Raw genomic sequence first — 19,958 nt, forward strand, 5'->3', positions numbered from 1 at the left:
TTCAAAATTCAAGTTTATTTATCACATGTACATCAAACAGTGGAAGATGTCATTTGCATTAACAACCAACACACCCAAGGTAGGGGCAGCCTACCAAGTGTTGCCAGACGTTAACAAATTTCATGACACATGCCAGTGATATGAAACCTGATTCTGATTACAGGCCTTTCCTTTCCTGAAAGACTTCTCACTCCACTCTACCCTTAATATCCTCAGATCAACTCTGAAGAGCCTAATTGAACATAAAACTTTTAATGCAATGAGAACATCAGCCCTTCACATGATGGTGATGAAGGGATTACTTAGCTGGTCAGGATAATGGGGTGTATTCCAAAAGCCTTCTTCAAAATAGTACTACACAACCTTTCCCATCCAAGCAGGAACACAGGAGTCTTGATTTTAAATCCTCAACCAAAGGCTGGTATCTCTGACAACGCAGCACCCTCTCAGTGCACCACGTTGGATTTCATTTTCTAGTCTACAAAACCTAGTAGCTGCAGCTGGCCTATGAACCAGCTGGTTACCTGGAAAACACAAGAGAAGCAACATGGAGCATAACTAAAGGGACTCTATTACAAGCTAGATATCATCCTGTTGTAATTTAAGCAAGGATCAACATGAATGATTTATGTTGGAAAACGTAGAACTATTAAGTCTCTATTTCAAGCATTTCACGGGATCATAGCTCTACTGGAGTTAACTTTCCACTCTCTTTCCTTACAAGGTTTGCTTTCTTTTTAACCCTGACATTCGTGAAGTCCTCGGGGCCTCATAAGTAGCTTCCATGATATGATAATGGTAATGATAACTGCACTATGATGCTTCTGTGTTAGTGAACCTCTGGCGCCAACAGAGTATACCCACAACTCACAACTCACCAACACTAATCGTACGCCTTTGGAAAGTGGAAGGAAACTGAAAAGCCTGGAGGAAACCACCACAGTCAGAGAGAGAGAGAGAAAGCACATGAACTCCTTTGCAGATGGTGATAGGAACTGAAACCCAATTGTTGATCGCCGTAGAGCAACGAGCTAACAACTACGCTACCATACCGCCCCCAATGATGATCAGGAGGATACAGCAAATATTTCATCAATTCATGGAAACTCCTGGCTCTCAATCAATTAAAAATGGGAGAAAGAACTTGCAGTAAGGCACTAAAAAATGAGAGTCTCCTAGTCACGTGAATATACGAGCTCTCTTGCAACTTACTACTTTACTGACATTTCATGCCCACTTGTGACGGAGTCTCTGGATTCTTCAGCTACCTCAGAACCAAACTAAGTTAATCACTCTTGACACCCTGGCACTGCCCGAGTACCACCGTTACATTACAAAGCACGGAAATAAAGTGCAACCTCAGAAGATGTAGTGCTCAGGTAAACATGAAGTACATAAAGAGAGTGTAACCCCGTCACTCGGCTCATTAGCTGGCTCTGCTAACAGCCATGGGATTCAGCAGTGAGAAGGCCAGCTTTCATAAACAACACGCATCTAGAATCAACATGATTGGGGCTCAACCAAACAGGAACGTTGTGATGTTCTGATTAAAGAAACTTCGATTTGAGCAAAAGCTCTGTAAATGCTGCCCATATACAATTGTCGGTAAGCAAAAAATAACAGGACATGCACCGCATAAAATTAAAAAGTATATTTACAAATTTCAGCTTTATCTCAAACAGTTAGTAGGAAGGAGATAAGAAGATAAATACCAATTATAGTTAAACCAGTCCAAATGTGCACGTAAAGTTGGAGCTCATCCTGGAGTTTTCTGTTTACTCACGTGCTGGACCCACAGTCTGCGTGAAAGCACACACATTCCAAACTTCACACAAAGCCCATCTCAAACAAATGGGCTCTGTCTCGAGAGTATTGGCCCTTCTTCATCTGCACAAAGCACTTTGTGCAACACCAATGCTTCCTCACACGGCATTCTCAGCCATCTTCCCTCCTGTCCTCTCCACAGCTCCCAGCCAAAAAGACCCATAAACCACACTGTCCATCACCAAATTCTCCAGAACTTTTTCTTACTTGGCTGACGCAACATTCTGAGGCGGAACAGCAGGGCTCCTATCTCTATAGCTGAAGCTAAAACATTCTACCAGCAGGACACACTGCTTTTGTAGAAAATTGCTAAGATGAAATACCTAGAACACAGCAGTAGAGATCTTAACCAGGGCATTACAAGAGTTTCGACGCATGGCCAAGTTCTCAGAGTGAGAATGACACCTGAAACGTTATTGTTTCTACATTATGAACAAATCAATACCATCTGAATAGAACCAGTTCCTTGTACTTCCCGCTATTTCAACCCCGCTGGGAAGAACATTAACCAGTAATTGGACTACCTAGAGAACAGTGTGAACTGAAGGTCTAAATATAGAGACAGGGGTTATAAACCCTACTGGGGCACAGGCGGCCAACAGCAACTCTCCAGGGTCCTCTGTTCCGGGCCATTCTTTCAAGTTGGCTCCTGCTGGAACCCATCTTCTTGGTGTAGCCGACCTCTTCCAGGGATGAGGTCTCTGGAGCTTTTGCTAGTGTTTTTGCAGCACTGCGTTTTTTATGGGATGGGTTTGCCAGCCCCACATCCAACCCTCCTCCTTTCGCAGCTAGGCCTGCAACCGTCCACGTCGGAGTTCTGATGAACTACAGCTGAGGGGAACTTCACTGTGCTCTAAGATGTACCACAGATTTGATCACCATAACACAAAATAATGATGTATTTGGAGCAAAGATATGGATGGGAAATACTGATCTTAAAGAGCCATATGGGTCATTTCAATGAACAAGGGTGACTGGACATACATAACACCACTGGTTAACTCTTGTGTTAGCTCAACATAGGCAACAAAAATAAAAAGCAAAAGGAGTCTGTCGAAATTAATCCACAATAATGGTCCGAAAGGTCCAAATTCTTTTGTGACCGCTCATTACGAAACAATCTAAAAATGCATTCCCCAAGATTGCTCGTGAGATATTTGCTCCTTTGTGATTCAAGTTTTCCCTGCTATCCTGCCCAATAGTTATTCCTCAAATCAATCACACAAACAGAATATTTGATCATTACCATATGGGTAGTTGTTGAAATTCATTGGATGCAAGATGGCTGCCACAATTCTGACATTACATCGAAGACCTAAATGACCAAGCAGTTTAAGAGTATTTATTTGTTCTGGGATTTCTTGAGAACATGAAATACAAGTGTGGATGTCTGCTTGTCTCCTTTCTACATTTCTTAGGCAGACAATAATCATTGTTTTTTAAACTATATTTTGATGCAAGCATTGCTGATAAACTCCATATTATCCATTTCTAATTGCCTTAGAAAAGGCAATGATGATTCATCACCTTAAAACACTGCAGTCCTTCTAATGAAGGTACTATTGCACAGAGTGGTGAGACCCGACGCAGACTGGGAGACCGTTTCGCTGAACACCTACGCTTGGTCCGCCAGAAAAAGCAGGATCTCCCAGTGGCCACACCTTTTAATTCCACGTCCCATTCCCATTCTGATATGTCTATCCATGGCTTCCTCTACCGTCAAAATAAATCCAAACTCTGGTTGGAGGAACAACACCTTATATACCGGCTGGATAGCCTCCAACCTGATGGCATGAACATTGACTTCTCTAACTTCCGTTAATGCCCCTCCTCCCCTTCTTACCCCATCCCTGACATATTTAGTTGTTTGCCTGATCTCCATCTCCCTCTGGTGCCCCCCCCCTTTCTTTCTCCTGAGGCTTCCCGTCCCATGATCCTTTCCCTTCTCCAGCTCTGTATCACTTTCACCAATCACCTTTCCAGCTCTTAGCTTCATCCCACCCCCTCTGGTCTTCTCCTGTCATTTCACATTTCCCCCTCCCCCCACTACTTTCAAATCTCTTACTATCTTTCCTTTCAGTTAGTCCTGACGAAGGGTCTCGCCCCGAAACATCGACAGTGCTTCTCCCTATAGACGCTGCCTGGCCTGCTGCGTTCCACCAGCATTTTGTGTGTGTTGTTGTTTGCATTTCCAGCATCTGCAGATTTCCTCGTGTTTGCAGTTATGTAAACTGTTGGTTTCTGTTGGCTCAGCAACTACAACTGCAGAGATTACTCTCACAAACTAGAGCACAGTTTGATAGGAAACTGATCCAATTATGATCAGTAACAATATCAACCAGATTGTTTTGAAAACAGAAACAAAAGATACGAGAACATTTTAAATAGTTTTGAGTCATAAGACCATAAGACATAGGAGCAGAATGAGGCTATTCAGCCCATTGAGTCTTCACCATTCAGTCATGGCTGGGTTATCTTCCCTCTCAAACCCATTCCCATCTTCTTTCCGTAACCTTTGATGCCCTTATTAATCAAAGAAAGTCCGCTAGAACTAAAATCCCAAGAGTCATATGCCTTTCGGTCCACCACGCTCAGGCCAAGTATCAAGTACAGGTGGCCCCCGTTTCTCAAACGTTCACTTTACAACACCTCACTGTTACGAAAGACCCACATTAGTTACCTGTTTTCGCTAAAAGAAGAGTGTTTCACTTTTACGAGAAAGGGCAATGCGCGCACCGAGCAGCCAAGCTCCTCCCCCGGAACTGCATTCTAGCCGGCATTGCTTAAACACGTGCCTGTGAGCATCTGTGCTTTATTTCGATTTATTTTGTTTATCCGTTAGCAAGATGAGTTCTAAGGTATCAGCAAAGCCTAAAAGATCTCATAAGGGAGTTACACTTAGCATAAAACTAGATATAACTAAGTGTTTCGATCGTGGTGAACTAAGTAAGGACATTGTCCATGCGTTGAACTTGCCTGCGTCCAACATTCGCACTATTTATACGCAGAGAAAGAATCTTGAAAGCTGCCGATGTTACTGTTGGTTCTGCTCATAGCAAAGTGGTCTCTTTCAGTCAGCATCCAATAATGGATAAAATGGAAAGTCTATTGCTTGAGTGGATTGATGGGAAACTGACAGATGAAGAGCTGATGCAATTGCAAGAGGAAAGGATAACAATCAAAACTGAACACAGTAGCCAACGGCCCAAAAGTGAAGTCGTCCAGGAACCGTACGTGAAGCAATTGCGTGAGGACTTTCGTTGCAATTGACAACTCTACAATGATTGCAAAAAAGTATGACTTCAATTTTGAAAGGGTACGTAAATTTAGGGCGGGTTTACAGGATAGTGCTTACAAGAACTGTACAATAGAAAAATGCGCGAGGCTAAACAGTCAAGCATACTCTTGTTTTTCAAGCCTTCCACGTCAGCCATAGCAGACGACAAACCTTGACCTTCGACATCGAGGCAGACAGACATAGAAGACATTTGTGACCTGCCTGCCCTGATGGAAACAGACGATGATGAGATGACACTCCAGTCTCCTGTACCTCCCACCACCCCAACCTGTGACGACTCAGCCTAACACACCATCATCAGTGTGCTCGCCGTATTCCCAATTCCAGTAAGTGAAACTACACTGTACATACACTATTTCTACTTTATATAGGCTGTGTATTTATCGTATCATTCCTGCTTTTACTATATGTTATTTTAGGTTTTATGTGTTATTTGGCATGATTTTTGGGTCTGGGAACTCACAGATTTTTCCCATATTAATAAATGGTAATTGCTTCTTCACTTTACGACATTCCGGCTGACGAACCGTTTCAAAGGAACGCTCTACCTTCGGCTAGCGGGGGAAACCCGTACCCAATCTATACAAATCCTATTTACCAGCACTTGGTCTGTAGCCTCATACACAATAGAGATTCAAGCTTTTGTCTAGATCGGGGGTCGGCAACCTGCGGCTCCCGAGCCATTTGTGGCTCTTTCACCTCTGTGCTGCGGCTCCCTGTGGCTTTGGGAAATAATTGGTCAGTATTTAATTAAAATGTATTTTATGTTAGTTTGTTAGCTTTTGAAATGTAATTCTAAATTTGAAGATTATGGTGATCTTGTACAATCTAAGTGTGGCGACATCCGAAACGGCTCACAATTAGCCAGCATTCCGGCTAAGGGAGATAGCCTACGGGGGTTTGTGAGTACGCGTCTTTTGCAGCATCTGCGTCCATGGGGGCTGGGTTGAGAGAGGCTTAAAAGCAAGGCTGTTTAGTTCGAATAAAGCTATCTTTGACTGCAGTTTACTGACACCGCTACAACGTGTTTTTATCGCTGGCTGTCCAGACGGAAGGTGCTGAAACGCTTTGTCGCGTGTCTGGAAGAAGTGAAAACTTTCCTGGGCAGCAAAGGGCTCACCTTTCCTGAGCTGGAACAGCCAGAGTGGCTGGAAAAGCTACACTTCATGGTAGACATGACAGCGCACCTGAACACGCTGAACACAGCTCTTCAGGGGTAAGGACGTACAGCCCTGCACATGTTGGAGGATGTTTTGGCATTCGAGCGCAAGTTGACAGTGCTTGCCAGAGATTTACAGAAAGGCGCTTTGTCTCACTTCCCCAATTTGAGAGAGTTCAAACAAGGTCACGACATGATAATTTCGGAGTATTTACATTCTGCAATCATCGCAATGCAAACATCGTTTGGGAAACGCTTCTGTGAGTTCAGAGAGGAAAAAAACACATTATCCTTCCCGGTCACTCCCTTAAGCATCGATCCTTCCCTACTGAATACGACTGCATTGGCAGGTGTGAGTCAACCTGATCTTGAGATGGAACTGGCCAACATAGCCGACAAAGACATATGGGTGTCCAAGTTTAGACGCTTGACAGCAGACCTTGAAGATGTTGCCCGTTCTTGCTCAGAAACACAAATGGAGTGATATTGAAAACCTTCCAAAACCGGACAAACTTGTGTTCGAAACATTTATGTAAACATTAAAAAGTATGCGCTTTGAGTCCTGTCGATCTTTGGATCCACATATGTAAGTGAGCAGGTGTTCTCCAACATGAACTTTATTAAAAACAAACATCGCGCATGCCTCACAGATGACAGCTTGCGATCCTGTGTAAAGATGAAGGTGACGTCATACAGCCCTGATGTGCAGACGCTGTGCGCTGAGGTCCAGGAGCAGAAATCCCATTAACCAAGTATGATAAATATTTTAATTGCCTATTATTTTATGTGTATTCATATTTTTTCATTGTTCAGTGAAATAGTCCTTTTATTTTTCAGGCTGACAGCTGGCTGATGTTATTTTTGGTTTGCTGCTGGCGGAAAATTTAAGTTCGGCGTTTTTCATAAATACAAGAAGGACTCAAATAGACATTGAGTATTTTACTTTAAAGTAACTTTCAACCCAACGTCTTTTTTTCGGAGTTCAAAATGTTTTTGTTGCATGCAGAAATGTAATTTCGTTTTCTCTGCAGGAGTTCATCAATTTCATAAATGCAACACATTATAGTTTGTTTATACATAGCATAAAGGCAAAAAAAACGTTGTATGCAGTGTTATTTCATTTTAAATGTCAAACGGGTTTTGCGGCTCCCAGTGTTTTCTTTTCTGTGGGAAACGGGTCCAAGTGGCTCTTTCAGTGGTAAAGGTTGCTGACCCCTGGTCTAGATATTTCTAAAATAGTGAGAGTACTCACTTCCCCATCTACAAGTATAAACCTCCAACCCTTATCTAAAACCTGCTATATGTTCTCCTGTTGTAGAGAACTCTTGTTATGAGAGGTTTCCTGCTCTCCATTCTGTTTATGCCCCTCATAATTTTGTGAAATAATCAATCTGATCAAACTTCCAATATTCAATTTGTTCGTATATATACACCACTGGGTGCAGACATTCAATTGCAAAACAATCCTACACTATCTTCTGCTTCTTATTACCAACCCAATTTTGGTTCCACTTTGCCCAGGTTCCCTAGGGTTCTCAACATTTGCACCAACGCTATTACACTGCCAGCGACTTGGGTTCAATTCCTGCCGCTGTCTACAGGGGGTCTGTATATTCTCCCCGTGATCATGTGGGTTTTCTCCAGGTGCCCTGGCTTCCTCTCACATTCCAAAGACGCATGGGTTAGTAAGTTAATTGGGTGTAATTAGGTGCTGCGGGCTTGTTAAGCCAGAAGGGCCTGTTACCGAGCTCGATCTCTGAACCTAAACCAAAAAAACTATTATATCTCCCACGTAACAACCTATCACAGGCCTCCATGTAGCCCTCATCAATACATTTGGATTCCCTTTGAAGATTTCAGTCAGATTGTTCAGACTGACCCCCACCACCCTAGCTTTTTCTAAATGCAGATTAATCCTGCCCCTCAGAAAGATTCCCAATAATTTTCCTACAACTGACATTAGACTCATAGATCAGTAATCACCTGGCTTATCTCTGATACTCTTCAATAAAGTTACCACCTCTGATCATCTGACTGCTCCTCTGTAGTAAGGAAAGATTTTAAATATTCAATCAAGGCCCCAGCAATCTCCTCCCTTGCCTCCTTTCACAGTCTGGGATACATCTCATCAGACCCTGGCATCTAAACCCACCAAGACAACTAATAGCCCTTTTTAAATAACATAATTTAGAACCTCATTCCCCCCCCCCCCCCCATCATGAATTCTCCATCAAGGCTCTACTCCATGGTGAAGATGGATGAGAAGTTTGTGTTTCTTCCTTCAGAGTTGTCCCAAATAAGTAGCTTCCCGGATTTAACTGATGGCCCAACTAACCAAATCCACTGTTTTTGAAGGAATCTGATGCTGTCCCTTAAAATGAGCTTGGATCTTAGGTACCAGTCATTTGATAAACTTCCCAATAAACTTTCCTTTTTGAGCCTCTGAAAAAAACTGTCAATTTGACCGGTTTATTCTCATTTATGAATACTACAGTTTTATTGTCTCATGATCAGCAGCAGCAGTCATCCAATCCAAAGTCTAATATTCATTTGTTCGTGAAGTGCAGTGTCATATGACGTGGTCGATCATGGTCTCACGACCATGATTGTTCTTGGCAAATTTTTCTACAGAAGTGGTTTGCCATTGCCTTCTTCTGGGCAGTGTCTTTACAAGACGGGTGACCCCAGCCGTTATCAACACTCACCAGAGACTGTCTGCCTGGCATCAGTGGTCACATAACGAGGACTTGTGATATGCACCAGCTGCTCAAATGTCCTGTGGCTTCTTGTGACTCTAATTGGGGGGGGGGGGGGGGGCGCGCTAAGCAGATGCTATACCTTACCCAAAAATGACCTGCAGGCTAGAGGAGGGAACACCTTATACTTCCTTTGATAGACATATCTCCACCCCACCATCCTGAAAGTCTAATATTAAGGTTGATGAATTCCTTCCTGCAACCTGGATTAAGTTATTGTGATGGTGGCTTCTATAGTCAAACTTGTTCCCCATCCTGACACAAGCAGCTATCTCTGCCAGTGTCCATGCTTAACAGAGCTGTACTGCGACAGTCTGAACTTAATTCATTTGCAAAGGTTTCAGGAAACAAACCCCTCCCCCTCATCCCTACCCCCACTACCCATGTTATGTTGTAAGTTATAATTCAAAATGAAATCAGTGAATTCATTGACACCATCAGGTAATCATAAATGAATATTCTGTTCTTCCTAACACTGAAATCTCACAGCATTCACACACACTAAGGAACTGTACATTATGTGTGATAATAACAAACACATACTGGCCATTGACTCAATGTTTATGCTCCTCCCTGCCCTTTCTGGAATTTTCCACCAAAGATGGCTGTGGAGATTCAGTTGCCAAATACCTCAATAGATTTAGCAAACAAGAAATGGTCTATCTTGACACCTTTCAAATCATTGCTTGGGAATTCAATCAAGTTTACCTGTAGAAATGTCTGTCCAATTATCATCAGCAAATCACCTGCAGCACCACTGCTACACAACCATAAGAAATGCCTACCATTCCATCCCTAGATCCCATTTCAGAAAACCTGATCTAACTGTCCTCCTCCTACCTTCATACAGGCAGAGGGTAAAGGACAAGGCTCCAGGAGCAAGAACATTGGAGAGGTGATCATGGGAGGCAGAGAAACTGCAATGGGAATGCTTAAGGGTTAGTGGACTGGGCCATGTTCAAGGACTCAACTGAACGAATAAGCCACAGTTGTCACAGGCTTCATTAAGTCTGTCACAGGTAAGTGAATCCCCACAAGATTATTTAGAGTCTTTTCCAACCAGAACCAAGAGATCCACTATCTGCTGAGGGTCAGATCAGTGGCATTCAGGTTTAGAAACAAGATGTGCACATATGACCTCTAGAAAGCTATCTCAGATGCAAAGTAACAATTCCAGACCAAATTGGAATCACAGAAGGATGCTTGACCACTATTACCTGCTCCAAAGTGAAACCATATATGATATATATGACAAGTTTTCATTCCCAGATAAGCTCAATGCCTTTTATGCTCACTTTGAGCAAAAAAAAACAAGGAGGTACTTTCACAAACTTCCACAGGCCCTGATGACCCCGTAATTCTAGTCTCTGAGGCCAATGTGAGAGCATCCTTCAGGAAAGTGAACCCGTGGAAGGCATAAGGACCAGACAGGATACCTGGCTGAGTGCTGAAGGCGTGAGCTGACCAACTGGCTGCAGCATTTACTAATATCTTTAACTTCTCGGTTCAGCAGTCTGAGGTACACACCTGCTTCAAGCAGGCTTCAATTATACTAGAGCCGAAGAAATGGTAATCTGCCTCAATGACCATTGCCCAGCAACACATCCACTGTGATGAAGTGCTTTGAGAAGTTGGCCCTTTCAGCACTGCATCGTACACCCATCCACTTGTTCCCTTCCTTCTGCCCCACAACTGTGGGATATACATTCAGCCAGCTGGACACTGTGCTCAGCATTTCCTTCTCCAAAACCTTTATCTGTTAAAATAAACCGATGTCCTTGTCACTGAGCAATTCCCAGTTTCCCCACTGTAAAACACATTTAGTTAGGGTCACCCTGAAATGAAATTATATTAGGACATATTAGCAGGGTCAATTGAATTCTTCAATCCCATAGGAAACCAATAATCTGTTCTTTATTACATTGCTGTGTTTGGAAGTCTGCCTTGCATTCTCTACATTCCAACAGGGAGGTCAAAAAGTTTTTCACTGGTTATATAGTTCTCTTGCACATCTCACGTGGAACTCAAAAGGTGCCATGTGAATATCTAAACACAGTTCCAAAGCTAGGGATCATTCTCACCATAGTTTTTAGCTTGCATTCTCGATAGATACACTGGCAAGCAAACTATAGAAGGTGATGCAAATCTGCCAAGCAATAACCAGACTGGAACCCCTCTCCCAGCCCATGTGCCTTCCCTAATTCTCAAGAAGTACCTACTTTTAAATTGAAAAACATGCACAAACTGATCAACTCAAAAATAATGATATTCATTCTAAACACTATGCAAAATGGTGCTGATTGCTCAAGCAATCGTTGTTCACTCGAGTTAATGGCTTCTTCAGGAGAAATGGCATGGATTTTTTAACAAAATACTGTATACTTTCAAACACAATTTGAGAAAAGTACGAATTGCAATCCAATTTCTGACCTGATCCTACAACATAAACAGAGGAACCACACACTAAATGCTGTAGGAACTCAGCCATCCAGGCAGCATTGATGGAAAAGAATAAACAGTCCATGTTTCAGGCCAAGACCCTCTGGCAGGACTGGAAAAGAAGGGGAGAACTACGACACAAATAGTTAAAGCACCCATGACCCATTTCTACTCTAAAATATCCCTAAGTAAAAAGAAATGTCAATTAACTTTTCAGTGTTAATTTGTTTATATTTGGTATGTGTAAATTAGAATAGTCATACTTGAAGAAGTCTGTTCCCATAAATATACTGACTTGATGGAACAAACAGCATTTTGATTTCTTAACAAAGACCTGGGGGACTGATTCCAAGTACACAAATAATGGGGAGTAGGTACAGTCCACACATTTCTTTGGGAGAGTAGTGGAATGGGTTTGCCAGCTGCTGCCTGGGAACTCTGTTTACAACATTTCCAATTTGCGAACCATCTGGGTTACAAGTAGTTCACATCCAGAGGACTTCAGCGCAGAATCAAATCAGCAGGAGTCGAGCATTTTTTCCCCAAAACAGAAGTCACAAATGATTTTCAAGCTGAAGTAAAAGAACCTCGGTTTACTCTAGGAAAGTCAAATTACAAATCCATCAAATATCAAAATCTGAAAGTTAAACCAATGAGCAATCAGGGTTGTTTACTATAAATCTCTGTACCCTTGTTAGAAAGACATAGCAACCTGGTTTAAAATTACCCACTTGAATAGTAACTTATTTCAACAGTCTTGTGAAATAACTAATAAAATGATCAAGCAAAATTTACTGACTATAAAATATTAATTCCTGCTGAACAAGCTCATCTGGTACACTAGACTGTGCAGTACATCTAGTTTTTTAAAAAGCATGTTAGGAACCTGCATTACAGGTAGCATGGGGGGAAAATGCAGTGCTATGGAAAAGAGGAGGGGAAAAATTTAGTTGGACAGCCTTCTCAAAGATAGGTAAATGGTCTCCTTCACCTTCACAAATGAACTTCACCTTTGTACATTTTTATATCAGATTATACTATCTTGGTTTACTTCCACACAACAAGGCCTTACAATAAAAGAAATAAATAAAACAGGCTGTCTGGAGACCCATAATGAATTTTTAATTGACACATTGACTCAAGAGCCTATAGCTCATTAACAGTGACACCATAATTCCCAACTGCAAAGGATGTGCTTTAGTAATTTCCACCATCAGTCACACCCGAAGATTGCACTGCTGACTGGAATTGTTCATTCAGATGTACCGTGTAATTTTTACAGATGTACCACGGACAGCATTCTAACTGGCTGCCTCAACTTCTGCTATGGAGGTTGGGGGGTGGGGTGATACTGCAAAGGATCGAAATAAGCTGCAGCAAGTTGTAAAATTAGTCAGCCCGATCATGGGCACGAGGCTCCACAGTATCCAGGGCATCTTCAAGAAGGAATGCCTCAAAAAGGCAGCATCCATTATTAAGGACTTCCATCACCTAGCTCATGCCTTGTTCTCATTGCTACCGTTAGGAAAGAGGTAAAGAAGTCTGAAGGCATACACTCAACGATTAAACGATTCATGATTCAAGAACAGCTTCTTCCCCTCTACCGTCCGATTTCTGAATGGACAATGAACCCACAAACACTACCTCACTACTTTTTTTTATTTCTACTTCTGCACTAGTAATTTATAGTTAAATATATATGTGCGTGTGTGTGTGTGTGTATATAGTATTATATATACACACACACACGCATACTGTAATTTGTTTTTTCTATATTATCATGTACTGTAATTCAATTTTTTTCACATCATGTACTGCATTTTACTGCTGCCACAAAGTTAACAAATTTCACAACATATGCCAGTGATATTGAACCTGATTCTGAATACACTTATTTATTATATAAAGAAAACTTTCGTTCACCAAACTGTGCTGAAGAAATAACATTTTGTTATTTGGAAGGGTTGCTGCAGTTGGGCATTTGCTCTGTGCATTGTGGTTGGAAGAGACTTTTCCAGAAGGTTCCTGCTGTGTTAAATAAACCATAAACTACACTGTTAACTGCAATTCACAGCTTGACAGCATAGCTCATTAGCTGATAAAGGATACATTATTTGATGACTAGTGGCTCAAAATAACTACATTACAATAGTACAGCATCAATTCCTAGGGCTGCACATTAAGCCATTCTAAATGCACACATCATTACAAACAAGGCAGGGTCATAGTCAATGTTCCAAGGTGTGTGCACACACACATCTTTTGCTACTAGCACACAAAAGGTATCTAAACTGCACGTCTAACTCATTGAAATATACTCATAAGTATATTTCACAATTGCACACAATCACATTTCTGGTTTCTGCGAACGTGGAGTTTGCGATGATTTGTCTGCAGATTTTAGAACTAGTGTATTTATGCTGTTTTTAATAAAGAAATTATTGATTCCTTATGTCGAATTCCAAAGAAGCAAAAGGGCATTGAGCGCAAAAGAACTGCTAGTTCATTTAAAGTGGAATGGCTTAACGAAACAGTAGAAACTCCTACACTGAAAGCTCATGAGGTCAGGAATCTACAGCCACGAGAAATATTTATGTACATTCCAGAAACTGGTGCTACCCATGTGTATTGTCGCAATGCAAGAGTTGCTGGAGAACTTGCAAGTGGGAAGAAGTGGAGTGATAATTGGAAACTTGATTTTTTTTAAAGCGTCATTTAGCAAGGAAAAGCTCTGGCAAGAAAATCCTTCATTACCTGCTACAGGCTTACTACTTATGTTTTGAGAGAGTGCAGATGAACGAGAGCAAAATTGATCAAGCTCAGAGGAGATCAAAGTTCTTATTGGCAGTGTTTTGCTCGCTGTTAAAATGAATATCATTGTATATAAAATGCCGTGTGCACGTTGTTGCCACTGGGCAAAAATCTGCACAAGATTTTTGCACACACTGGTCATTCCGAATTCGTGGGAACATGGTTCGCAGCAGGCTGTCCTAAGTTAGATATCGATAGTTCAGCCTGGTAGCAGCACAATCAGAACCTCAGTGAGCTGCTGAATATAACAATGTAACAAGGTGGCTGTTGGATCAGCCATAGTCTTACTGAATGGAGGACCAGTACTAATTAGTCCCATTCCCAATCCTAATTTTTTATAAATCAGCATGCCTCACTGTAATTCTGACTGAAGATGGAGGAGGGTCATTTGATCCTGCACAAGGTCCTGGTCTATCGTAATGCTTCTTTGCCTTCCCCACACAATGCCTGCAACTCTTCAAGGGAGATCATTCAAACATTCAGGAATGAATAAGCATTGCTTGGTTCAATTAAGTATAAAGTGCAGAATGAAGTTTCGCTTCCCAATAATAAAATGGAAAGCAACCCACAGAACGCTGGAGGAACGCAGCAGGCCGGGTATCATTTATGGAAATGAATAAACAGTCAGTGTTTCAGGCTGAGACCCTTTCTCACGTAGCCTCAGCCTGAAACATCGACTATTTATTCATTTCCATAGATGCTGCCTGTTCTGCTGAGTTCCTTCAGCATTTTGAGTGTGCTGTTTTGGATTTCAAGCACCTGCAGACTTTCTCATGTTTATGAGCTAAATAAAAGGCAGTGCTTTCTCATCTCCTTAAAAGCCTGAGAGATGTTCAAGCTGCAAATCAGAATTTCCTTCATAGACACCTATGCGTACATGTACTGGTGCTTATGACAATAGACTAAACTTTGACGTTGGGTCGCTTACCTTCTAGTGAAGGAGCAATGAATCAGAACACTTTTGGGGGGAAAGGTTAAGGAAACAAAGAGGAAATTGAGATTTCCACAATCTCAGAACATTTAGAAATGTTAAACATTTGGCAGGCAAACAAAAAGCAAATAGACAAAAACATCAAAACTAAGCTGATACAGGAATTATTTAAGGCAGATGGAATGCCAGCTTTCACTACAAGAGGACAGCAGTAATAGAACCTGTATGACAAGCAGAGTCAGGTTTAATGAGAATGTATTTAGAGTATTCAAACACGAGGAAATCTGCAGATGCTGGAAATTCAAACAGCAACACACACAAAATGCTGGTAGAACACAGCAGGCTAGGCAGCATCTATAGGGAGAACGATGTCGACGTTTCGGGCCGAGACCCTTCGTCAGGATAGAGCATTCAATGTTGTCCATCTTAAGATTTGCCTCGGAACCACTGACCATTTGAGCAGAATGAGGCCATTAGGTTCTTCCAAGTCTCCTCTGTCATTTAATCATGGCTGTTTCATTGCATAACAGTTAGCAACATGCTTTACAACACCGGCTGAAAGATCGGAGTCCCGCCACTGCCTGTAAGGAGTTTGTACACTCTCCCCATGACCATGTGGGGTTTTCTTTGCGCCCTGGTTTGCTCCCACATTCAAAAGAGGTACGATTTAGGGTTAGTAAGTTGTGGGCTTCGTTGGCAAGTCTTGCAGGCACAATCCTCACTGATTTGATTTGATGCAAAACGACGTATTTCACTGTATGTTTCAATATACATGTGACAAGCTAATCTTTCTCTTTTCCTTCTTCTTGCCTTCTCCCTGTATCAGCACCCTCTGGCTAGAAAAAAATTCACCCTCATTTTAGTTCTAAAGAGATGTTCTCTTCGAGGCTGTGCCCTCTGGTCTTATAGACTCTGCCACTATTAAAAGTATCATCTCCATGTCCACTCTATCTAAGCTTTTCAATACTTGGTAGGTTTCAATGAGATCCCTTCTCATTTTTTTTTTAAAGCTCCAACGAATACAGGCCCAGAGCCTTCCAACGCTCTTCGTATGGTAACCCTTTCATTCCTGTGAACTTCCAATGGACCCATTCACACGCCAGCACATCGTTTCCTTGATATGGGGCCCAAAACTGCTGACAATACTCCCAATGCCGTGAACAATTCCTCAGAAAGCCTCTGCATCACATCCGTACTTTTAATATTCTAGTCCTCTCAACTGAATGCCAACATTGCGTTTTACTTCCTTACCACCAACTCAAACTGCAAGTTAACTTTTTGGAAATACTCCAAAGTCCCTTTGCACCTGATTTCTGAATTCATTCCCCATTTAGAAAATAGTCTACACCTATGTTTTTTTCTACCAATGTGCATGCACACACACGTCCCTACGCTGTATTCCATCTGCTTCTTCTTTGCCTGTTCTCCTCATCTGTCCAAGTCTTTTTGCAGATTTCCTGCTTCCTCAATCTCCACCTATCTGTGTGCACCTCTGCAAACTTGGTCACAAAGCCATCAATTCCTTCATCCAAATCACTGACATATAATGTGAAAAGAAATGGTCCCAACACCAACCCCTGTGGAATCACTGGCAGCCAAAAAGGTCAGTTTTATTCTTACCCTTTGTCTTCTACCAGTCAGCCAATATTTTGTACGTGCTGATAAAGAAAGGTCTGACCTAGCAGCGTTATTAAAAGATCTTGATCGAAAGTATGCCCTATCTCCAGATCCAACTATATATAATAAGCGTATTGAAATCCAATCCAAGTACAATCTTCTGCTAACTTACCCAATTGAACAACAGCTGTTGAGAGATAAAACTCAATTTTACATTCACGGGGATAGAACAGGTAGTTTATTAGCCAATCGCTTAAAATCTTTTACAGTTAATCGTCAAATCACAGAAATTTTTTAAAGATAATGGTACCAAGATATCCGACCATTCTGAAATTAACAACGTATTCAAAGACTTTTACCTTAAGTTGTATCAGTCTGACTCTTCTTTAGATGATACCTATATGAATGCTTTTTTTCAGTAATATCAACATTCCTACATTGTCTGCTGATAGCCTAACACAGTCAGATCAGCCTATTTCCAATGAAGAAGTGGCTGAGGCTATACGTGCTTTACGTTCTGGTAAGACCCCAGGACCTGATGGCTTTCCTGGGGAGTTTTATATAACTTTCACTACGTTACTTACACCTTATTTATCCTCTGTTTTATCAGAGTCCTTTAAATCAGGTAAACTCTCTCAATCGTTTTATGAAGCTTTTATTTCTCTTATTCTTAAAAGCAATAAAAATCCAGCTGAATGTTCTTCATACAGCCTGATCTCTTTATTAAATGTTGATGCAAAATTCTTATCCAAAATCTTAGCTCAAAGACTTGAAAATATTTTACCATTATATTACATGACCAGACAGGATTTATTAAAAATCATTACTCACATTTTAATATACGTCAGTTATTGAATGTGATATATTCACCATCCAAAAAAATATCACAGTGTATATTATCCTTAGATGCAGAAAAAGCCTTTGATAGGATTGTGGAATTATTTTTTTAAGACCTTAGAAAAGTTTAATTTTGGACCTAATTTCATTCGTTGGGTTAAATTACAGCGGGGAACGAGACAAGGTTGCCCTCTTAGTCCTTTACTTTTTGCTTTAGCTATAGAACCCTTAGCAATAGCATTTCGAGAATCTAAGGACATTTCTGGTATACTAAGGGAAGGTACAACTCATAAAATTTCATTATATGCTAATGATATTTTACTTTTTATCTCTAACACTTAAACTTCTTTACCCTCGGTTCTTTCTTTAATTTCCCAGTTTAGTTCTTTTTCAGGATATAAGCTGAACTTACATAAAAGTGAGCTAATTTCTTTAAAGGACCTGTCATCAGCTTCTCAAGTACCTCCTCCTTTGTAATAGTGACTACACTCACTTCTGCCCCAACACTCGAATTTCTGGCAAGCTGCTGGTGTCTTCCGCAGTAAAGATTGCACAACGTTCAATCAGTTTGTTGGACATTTCTTTGACCTCCATTGCTACCTCCCCAGCAACATTTTCTAGCAGTCTCATGTCAATCTTCCTTCTCTAAAGTATGTTTGGTACCCTCCTTTTTATTAGCTAGCTTACCTTCATATTTCATCTTTTATTCTTTTCTATTGGTTTTAAAAAGTTTTCCAATCCTCTAGCTTCCCACTAATTTTTGCTGTATTGTATGCCTTCTCTTTTGCTTTTATCCGGTCTTTGACTTCCCCTGACAGCCACAATTGCTTCATTCTCCCTTTAAAATACTTCTTTGCGATGATCTAATTCTGTGTCTTCCAAATTACTCCCAGAAACACCAGCCATCGCTGCTCTTCTGCAATCTCCACCAGTGTCCCCTTCCAATCAACTGACCAGCTCCTCTCTCATGCCTCTGAAGAATCCGCTACTCCACTATAATACCAATACATCGAGAGTTTAAGTGTCTCCCTCCCAAACTACAGAGTGAATTCCATCATATTATGATTATTAACACTAAAGGTTCTTGTAAGAGTTCCTGATTTCCTAACCAAAACGGGTTCACTACACAAGGCACAATCCAGAATTGTTTTTTCCCAAGTGGGCTCAACCACAAGCACTCTAAAAAGCCATCTCACATGCATCCTACAAATTCCTTCACTCAGGATCCAGCATCAACATGATCTTTCCAATCTACCTGCATACTGAAATCCTCCATGACCAATGTAACATTGCCCTTTTTAGATGCCATTTCTATCTCCTATTGTAATTTGTACCCCACGTCAAGGCTACTGTATGGAGACTTACATATAACACCATCAGGGTCTTTTTACCCTTGCAGTTTCCAGTAAGACAAAGGTATGCATGGTCACAGCAGCCTCTCTGGGTCCAACCAATGGTGTCACTTTTCATCCTTTACATCCCTCTGTTAATTGCAAGACACTGCTGGAGATTAAGAACAGCAAGTACTGCAGGTCGACCTCTCAGAATGGGCTTGTTCAATACTGTGTCATCACCTGCTACAGCCACTCAGGGAAAGTCCAACAAATGGTGCAAATTATCTTTTGTGTGATCACAGGACTCTGTTGGACATTAGTCATATAGAATACTCAAGTCGGGTTCCTTGGAAACACCGACAGTTGGAGGAACTGTGTGGCACTGGTTGTTGCACGCAGCAAGCCCTCTTGCCATGTTGCAGCCGAGGGGAGGAGACACCAGAGGCAGTATGGGAGAGAGCAAAGGTGCAGCGGGCATACTTAAGTCCATGCTGCAATGGAAACTGGCCCTTCCTATCAGGGCCTTGCTCCAGTGTCCGCTTGGTGACAGACATGCTAACACTAACACACGAGGAACCGCTGCGTGCTTACTCTTGCAGTAATGTAGCTCCAGAACAACATTAGCCGTCCTGGAGCTATTTAGTTTAAAGCCCTATCTGCAGCCCAAGGTGTACTCTTCTGCAGGATACTGATCTCCATTTGGTTCGGAACCGCTCCCTCTTTCCCCAATACCGGTGCCAATGATCTACAAATTCAGACCGCTACTCCTACAACCAATCTTTGAGTCAAGATTTAGCTCTCTGCTCTTACTAAATGTGCCAATTTGCACATGACTCAGGTAACAATCCAGAGGTTATTGCCTTTTTGATTCTGTATTTTAATTTAGTCCACAACTGCTCAAATTCCCTCCAGGGAACATCTTTCCTTATTCTTCCAACATTGTTGGTATCCA

General features: G+C 41.5%; 1 protein-coding gene across 3 annotated transcripts in view; it reads right to left on the bottom strand.

The window, feature by feature from the left end:
• The window catches only part of tom1 (target of myb1 membrane trafficking protein), a 105,488-nt gene that overhangs the window by 83,924 nt on the left and 1,606 nt on the right, over positions 1 to 19,958 (bottom strand). The window lies entirely within an intron of this gene.

This window comes from Hypanus sabinus, chromosome 29, assembly GCF_030144855.1.
Source record: "Hypanus sabinus isolate sHypSab1 chromosome 29, sHypSab1.hap1, whole genome shotgun sequence".
NCBI lineage: Eukaryota > Metazoa > Chordata > Chondrichthyes > Myliobatiformes > Dasyatidae > Hypanus > Hypanus sabinus.